Genomic DNA, 8,098 nt, shown 5'->3' with positions numbered 1-8,098 from the left:
AAGCTAATGCATCAATAGTACTCTTTATTGACAGAACATACTCTATGACTGACGTACCTATCTGGATCATGCTCAATTTGTTCTTCAATTGCATCACTTTGGCCTTGATCTGAGATGCGAAGTGATCTTCTAGCCTTTTTCAGATCTGGTGTGTGAGCGTGCATCCAACCATTCTCGTAGTGAAGGGATTCAACATTGAGGCTAGTAACCAAGACTTCAAGAGAGCATCTTGCCGCTTCCATTTCTGGAACTCTGGATTCGCTGTACCATTTGAAAGAAACACATGAGGAATATTCTCTCCAGTGAGATGATTCAACATGTCATTGCCTTCGATTATTGACTTTGCTTGATCTTTCCACTATAGGTAGTTGTTTTCATCCAGCTTCATGGATATGAGAGTTGCAACGAAGCTTTGCGTCATGATTCTCGAGCAGTCTTCAGTCAGGGATTCAATTGGTTGCTTGCGGAAGCTATGGTACCGTAAGTTCTGATACCATGAAGGTATCAGTAACCGAGGTGTGGATTCTAGAAAGTGGTTACAGAAGCATGAGAGAGTAGAGAGGGAGCAGAGAGTGAGAAATCAAAGAGAAAAGAAGAAGGGTTCTGTTGTTGAGTTGAAGAAGAAAGGGAAAGTGAAAAATTGGCTACAATAACAGAATTTTACATCTTATAAAGGAAAACAATAATAAAGAGTGAGTTGACTCTAACTAACTAGCTTCTAGAGAGTTCAGCTTAACAACTAACCAACCATAATTAACTAGTAGCAACTTATACATCAGCTTGTATTTGTTTAGCTGGCTTAACTCCAAGCATAGTGTCAATGCATCCATCAAATTATACGTAAATATATTTAAATAATATATATTAATTATTTTCTGATTATGATTATTTACTTTTATATATATATATATATATAATTAAAATAAATTTTTTAGTCTATAATTATTCAATAATTATTTATTATTTATTTTTAATATTATTATACTTATAATCTTTATAAATTATAGTAATTTTTATTAATCATAATTTAATATTATATTAAACTCGAGGTTAAAACATAACTTAATAGACATCATAACTTAATATTCATGCTACCCGAATATATTTATTTGTTTAGTTAATAGTTGTTGTAGCGGTGACTTCTTGACATTAGTTAATAGTTATCTTATTCATATATAATTGTCGATCTTAAATTAATATATTTTAATTATTCTCTTATATATATATATATATATATATATATATATATATATATATATATATATATATATATATATATATATATATATATATATATATATATAATTGTACCTATTAAATTAGTATATTATTTAATTAATAGTTTTCGTACAATAATTTTACATAATTGATAGAAATAATTATCATGTTAAAGGTATTATTATGTAAATTTAAATACATTATCAATTTTTAAAATTGCATCTCAAACTTAATAATGTTTTTACTTATACTATATTATGTAAATTTATATATAGTATTTTTTATTTTGATTCTTAATGATTTTGCTTGTAATAGCTATTTTGGTTAAAAAAAGTTTTTTATACCATAAATATTATAGCTAATAGACTTTTTAATTGAATGAGAGGTGATCAACAATTAAAAATTATAATTAATAGTAGAGTAATTGGTTAAGAACATAGAATTTAATTTTGATATATTGATAAGTAATTTTTTTTACATAATCACTCAATTACATTCATTTTTTTATAATCATTCACATAATGAATATAAAATATAGTTATTTTTTATATGATAATATATATATAATTGAATGAATGCATAAAATTTTTTTAAACTAACAATGTATCAAAATAACTAAATAATTTTAAAAATAAAGAGAAAAAATAATCGTAAATTAATTTTTTTATTATAGATCAATATACTTTTTATATATAAGTTTAGTTTTGTTATATATATATAACGTAACAAAATTTATTTTCGTATAATTTAATTTTATTTTTATTGTTAAAATTTTTTAGATCTGTCACTATTATTTATGAGTTAGACCGATATTATGTGATTTTAAAGTAATTTAATTTATTTGATTTCTAAAATCTCTTTTATATATATATAGGTCACTGATACTTAGGAATCTTATTTAAAAAAAAAAAAAAGCAAATAGTTCATCAAATATATATGACCACAGAATCAAATAAAACTAATCCTAAAACCCTGTGTTTCTCCAAATCTATTATATGTTATATGTATCACCTGCAAAGCATGTACAACTTATTAAAACCTGGACAATTTCCAAAGCCTTGAAATTTAATATTCTTCATAAAGAATTCAACCCCTGATGTATGAACAAGCTCTTAACTTGATGGAAATAATTATGGAAATTAAATGTAGTAATTTATCTCAACCATTCTTCTTCATTACCCTGAATCACAACTGTTTATCTAGCTAGTGACTTAAGTTTCCGAATAATCCTTGTTTAATTCAAAAATTTTCTAACCTAATAAAATTACATATAGTTAAAAAAAGAGGCACCAACAAGTCCACAGCATTAACGCTAAACATTTCAGAGAAAACAGATAAAAATTAAAAGGAAAGATCTCACTGTAACAATTTGGAAGAGTAAACTATTCCCACTTATATTTTAAGTGAAAGGATACATTCAAGAGGGAAGTAATTAGCTACATAAGATACACTGAGACATAGTTGTTATATATGTATATATCACGATGTTTTGGTTCCATTAGTAGCTCACAAACTTCCAAATTATAATAGGTTTAATTATTCTGTTAGTTTTTATAATTTTATAAAATTTTAATTAAATTTTTATATATATATATTTTAATTAAATTTTTATACTATTTTTAATTTTATAATTAAATATTTTTTATGTTAAAAATATTAAAATTAACAAAATATTTCTCTTAAATAATACATGATCAAATAATTAATTAGGTTCTTAATTATAAATATCTTTAATTTGTAGAGAAATATTCGATTAACTTAAATATTTTTTACATTAACAAAAATTTAATTATAAAATTAAAAATAATATAAAGACTCAATTAAAAAAATAAAAATATAAAAATCTAATTAAAAATTTAACAAAACTATAAGAATCATTAAAATAATTAAACCATTATAATAATCAACAAAACAGGAAACTTCTTTAAGACATTTGCTCCTATCAAGTTTATACGCCACATATTATATCCTGCAACAAGAGATGCAAAGTACTTAATAAACAGAACACCACCTTAGCTTGTAAAAGTATAATTTTTTTTTAACATTAATTAGGCATGTACTATATATTATATGTTATATATTCATACATGGACCTCTTTTCAAAAATGGGGAATAATATATATGCATGGTACCTTATATTTACATCAAATACAACACTCAGTACACATGACAAATGATAATATAATGTACACTAATTTCTTCTAAACAAAAAAGTTTAAAAGAGGATGTGATTTACCTTAAAGAATAATGTTAAAATAAGATAAAAACTTATGTGTAGTTATTTTTACGTAAAGTTAATATTTAAAAATTATTAAATAATAATTTAATTAAATATATTAAATTATTTAATAATTTTTAACTATCAACTTTAATTTACATAAAAATAATTGTATATAAATCTTTACTTTATTTAAAATAAACATTTTTTGGGATCACTTATGCCCCATTCACAATGTTATGAGAGATGGACATACGGCGCGAGTTCTTCGCACTTAAAAAAAAATTAAATATGATTTAATTTTTTTAAAGAATATATTCAATATTTTATCTAGTATAAATAAAATTTCAATTTAACCTAAATATTAATGATCTTTAATATCTAAAAAGTAAATAATAATATTAAATTTTTTTAAAAAAGATATTATTATTAATATTTTTAGTTAAATAAAATTTTTTAAATTTCAAAAAATAGATTTTTTTATTGTGACCGTTCTTCTTGATTCGTTTGATATATATTAGCTTTCTCTGTTTCAAATGTTATAATTGAGAGATCTTTTTTAACTATGAATACTGTGAAAAATAATTCAAAAATAAAATAAAAGATAAATTTCTTTTGCTAATTGTTTTTTAATTACATTAAAAAGAAAATTGTTAAAAGATTTGACATAAATTTCATTATCAGTAAATTTTATGATACAAAGAATCGACCATTTTCTTAGTAAAAAATACACACATATTTTTTATATTTTAAAATATATTCCCTATCAGTATATTTTTATAATATAAATCTTATTACATTATATACTTTTTTGTATTTTTTTAATATTATAAATATTATTGGTTACCATGATAATATTTTTGGATTTGTACCTGATTGTTATATACCAAAATAATTTCTTATTGGAAAGAACCTCCAACTTATAAAGACTAATCATATATATAATTTTCTAATAATGTTTCTAATAGTAAAGATTTTTCTAAGTACAAAAGAATGAAAAAAAAAAGACTACTAATGTAACTTCTTAATAATGTTTCTAATAAAATTCTTCTAAGGAATGAAAAAAATAAAAAAGAAAAAGACACAATCAATGTCTTGAAGTAATAATAATCATGAACCTTCTATATGGATTATTTAACGTCGCCCTTGTATACAGAGAGGAGAGAGAGACAGGTGGGAGGGGGGAGAAGAAGAAAGAAATAAGGGAAAAAAAAAACGAAAGTGGTGTCAAACTCATTTTCTTTCGTTCACTTAATGTAATTGATGTCATTAAAAAAAGAAAAGAAAGCATTGTGTTTCGTGATATATGAGAAATAACTAAATGAAGGATATACATGCAGAGTTTCACTCATTTTAATTATGTATAACAGAATGAACTTCACTCTCTACCCCTTAATATTATTTACTTTTCATCCCGTTATATATGGTTACAATATGCATGTATAAATCTTCCCTTCAAAGAGAAATCATCTAAAGGATATGATCTAGGTCAATGTTAAACTGATATGACACATACTAAACCTCATTAAAACCCTCGCTCCCACCTCAAAACAATTTGTTTGATATATATATATTTATTCATGTATCTTCTCTTATTAATTTAAAATTAAAAAATAGTATTTTACATGATATCAGAACTTCTATTATTAATATGAATAGAATTTAATTCGTGTAAAATTTCAAAAAAAAAACATAAAAAAATTATGCAAAGTTTATACAAGAAAATATATTAAATATATAATTATTTATATATTTTTTTATTAATTCAATTAAATTTTAAAAAAATAGTATCATGAAATTATTTTGCATATATATTATTCTGCATGCGTAAAAAGTAGACAAATTAAATTAGGAAACCCTAATAATAACTTGTCACCAACTACCCCTACTAAGGGCTACACATGATTTCAGCACTATCGTTTTATGTTAAAGGGAGCGTTATATATGCTGAATAAGCCAACATAAAAGTTTTGCCAATCTCAACAATCCATGTACATGTTTATGCTTATATAGTTTATTATGTTTTATAATTCATAAATTTAGGGAATCAAAATGTGAAGTAAGTTAAAAGACAAAATTTGGGTAGAATACATAACACACTTGAAAACAAGCAAGATTATTTTACCTTGAATAAAAAATCCATGATCCATTTCTAAAATAAGAAATATACAAGAACGTGTCTATTTCATGTATGTTGAGAGTGATATTGAAATTCCACTTAGAACCGACAAAGCATACATGTGAGGTGTGGGAAACACAAAGCTCAAACATGCGCCTAACCAAACAAAACATTTTCTCCCAAATACTTATCAATGCATATAATAATAATAATAATAATAATAATAATAATAATTAATAAACTTATAAATAGCATTTTTTTTAAATATTCCTAATCTGACCGATAAAAAATTAATCTATCAAAGATTGAGTTTTATTTAAAGTTTTATCTCTGTTCAATAAATTATTATATGCATATGACAACATTTGAATCTCCAATATTTATTTAAATAGATGAATGAACTAATTATTTAATCAACTAAATTAATTTATAAATAATATTTTGAAAAGAAAATTGTGCCTTTCAATTATATCCTGTTTGATTAAGAGAAATTTTTAATTAAAAAAATCCACTGAATAATGTCTTTATGAACTATCATAATAAATCATGATGTAATCAAGGTATATAATGAATAGCACAAGGTGGAGAAAAGAAAACAAGTATATATATAATGATAAACACATCATATCAAGCACAGTAATAATAAGGATCATGTATGTGCCTTTAATAAGATAGCAATAAGTGAGGATGGTTGGGAGTTGTTAAGGGCTATTAACAACACATATAATATTTAATTAGCATAATAAGGTTTTCCCAACATCTATCTATATCATGACTTTGTTAGTATAAACTTAGGAAAAAAAATTCCAAATTAAAGCATGATGCAGCATCACAACAATTTTATAATTTGTAAGGAACATAGAAACTTAATTATTAATCATATATTTTCAGTCATTTGTTTAGTTTGATGCTTAATAACTCAACAAAGTGTATGACATCTCACTTGAACATTCATGGGACAAAAAATCTGCTTAATTTTAAAAATGCAAAGACTAGGGGAAAGTAAACTTGGAAATAATAGAATATGTAAGGTAATTGCCACACAAAACAGTGTTTTTGTGTAAAGTTAGTTCGATGTCTGTAACAGGGGAAGATTAATTATATTTATTGGTCTTTCAAATAATCAAATCTTATATTGTTGATACTTAATACAATAACATCACATTAATTTGCAAGTTGCAACCAAATGAAATTAAATACACAAAGTTCGATCACCTTGTAGGGTATTATGATCCATATAGCGGAGGTATATCTGGTTCAATTATCCATGTTTTAATTAAGTTCTTTCAGTTGCATGTTAAGATTTGTGTCTAAAAATGGAATTTTTTGAAAATTTATAACAAGTTGTCTAGAGAATCCATCAATCACGCAAGACAGCACTATAATGGGGAAAAGATGAAGTTACCAATAATGGAAACATGTTGGTTCAAGAGAAGTGGATAGTGGAGGAGGGAGAAGAAGAGCTTGATTGTTCAGCACTCCCTTTGTTATTGTTCTTCTTTTTCTTCTTGTAAGGGATGCCTCTTGCCTTAGCCTGGCAGTCCCTAACCTCCCGGAGGTACACACGGATGGCGCTGCTGGCAAAAGGATTAGTCTCTGGAGAGCCACCATTTTCCTCATAGGCAGCCCTGAGTCTCCCTATAAGAGCGTCTAGGGAGCCCCAGGCCTGCCTAAGAGGACAGGTGCAGGGTGCCGGGGGTTCCGGCTGCCCATAAAACATGCAACCTTGGTTGTGAACTTTTGTTTTTCCGAACTGGTCAAGGTACCTTAGGAAGTCCAGGACATGGTTGCAATTGCACTGTGCAAGCTCAACTGATGGCCTTTGGTTCTTCAGGTATTGGCCGAAAGTGTTCCAGTCCCTCCTCTTTTGCGACTCGTACCGGCTAAGTGTATTAGCCGGACTCTGCTGTGGTTGAAGTTGAAAATGATGATGATATTCTCTGGGATCAATGTTGCTTCGGGATCCTTCTCCTGGAAAATCCTTTCCATAACCACTTCCACTTGAAGACATTCTTGCTGTGTTGTGATGAATATTAACGGAGATTTTTCAAGAAGGATCCGAGGGGAGGGGTTGCTCTCTCTAAATAAAAGTGGAATATAATAATAAAGGAAGAGGTGAAAGGTGAAAAGTGAAAGGAATAGGAAGAGGGAGTGTAGTGGGATTGAAGAAAGGAGAGTGTGTATGTATGTATGTAGAGCTCACGTCATTTTGCAACCGAGTAGACATTTTATGGGACCCATTCTCTCTTGTCTCTTTTGATTGGAATCGCCTATTCTTCTTCACTCCAAATAATAAATATGTTTTGTGTTCATTGAAAACATGGTAAGAACTTATTCCCGGTGGTTTGAATATACGAAAAGAAAGGAAGATTGATAGATTATTCAGTTAAAAGAGTAGACGAGTGAAAAATACATAGAGAGCGAAAGATAGAAAAAAAATCTAAAAATATTATATATAAGATGATAAAAAATTTACGTATAAATAACTTTATTGTAATGACATTGATTAATTTATATATCGATTTATTAGTAAGATAAGATTC

General features: G+C 26.2%; 1 long non-coding RNA gene across 1 annotated transcript; it reads right to left on the bottom strand.

Annotated features, from left to right (window-relative positions):
• Positions 1 to 2,537: 2,537 nt before the first annotated feature.
• Positions 2,538 to 7,710, bottom strand: LOC112789891 (uncharacterized). Its single transcript, XR_011879634.1, has 2 exons — positions 6,961 to 7,710; positions 2,538 to 3,187 (listed from the first exon to the last, which is right to left on the bottom strand). It is a non-coding gene; the product is annotated as an uncharacterized lncRNA (long non-coding RNA).
• Between the last annotated feature and the right edge of the window lie 388 nt (positions 7,711 to 8,098).

Source organism: Arachis hypogaea, chromosome 3, assembly GCF_003086295.3.
Source record: "Arachis hypogaea cultivar Tifrunner chromosome 3, arahy.Tifrunner.gnm2.J5K5, whole genome shotgun sequence".
Classification (NCBI taxonomy): Eukaryota; Viridiplantae; Streptophyta; class Magnoliopsida; order Fabales; family Fabaceae; genus Arachis; species Arachis hypogaea.
The sequence above is the reverse complement of the archived record's forward strand: the minus strand, read 5'-3'. Positions and strand labels throughout refer to the sequence as shown.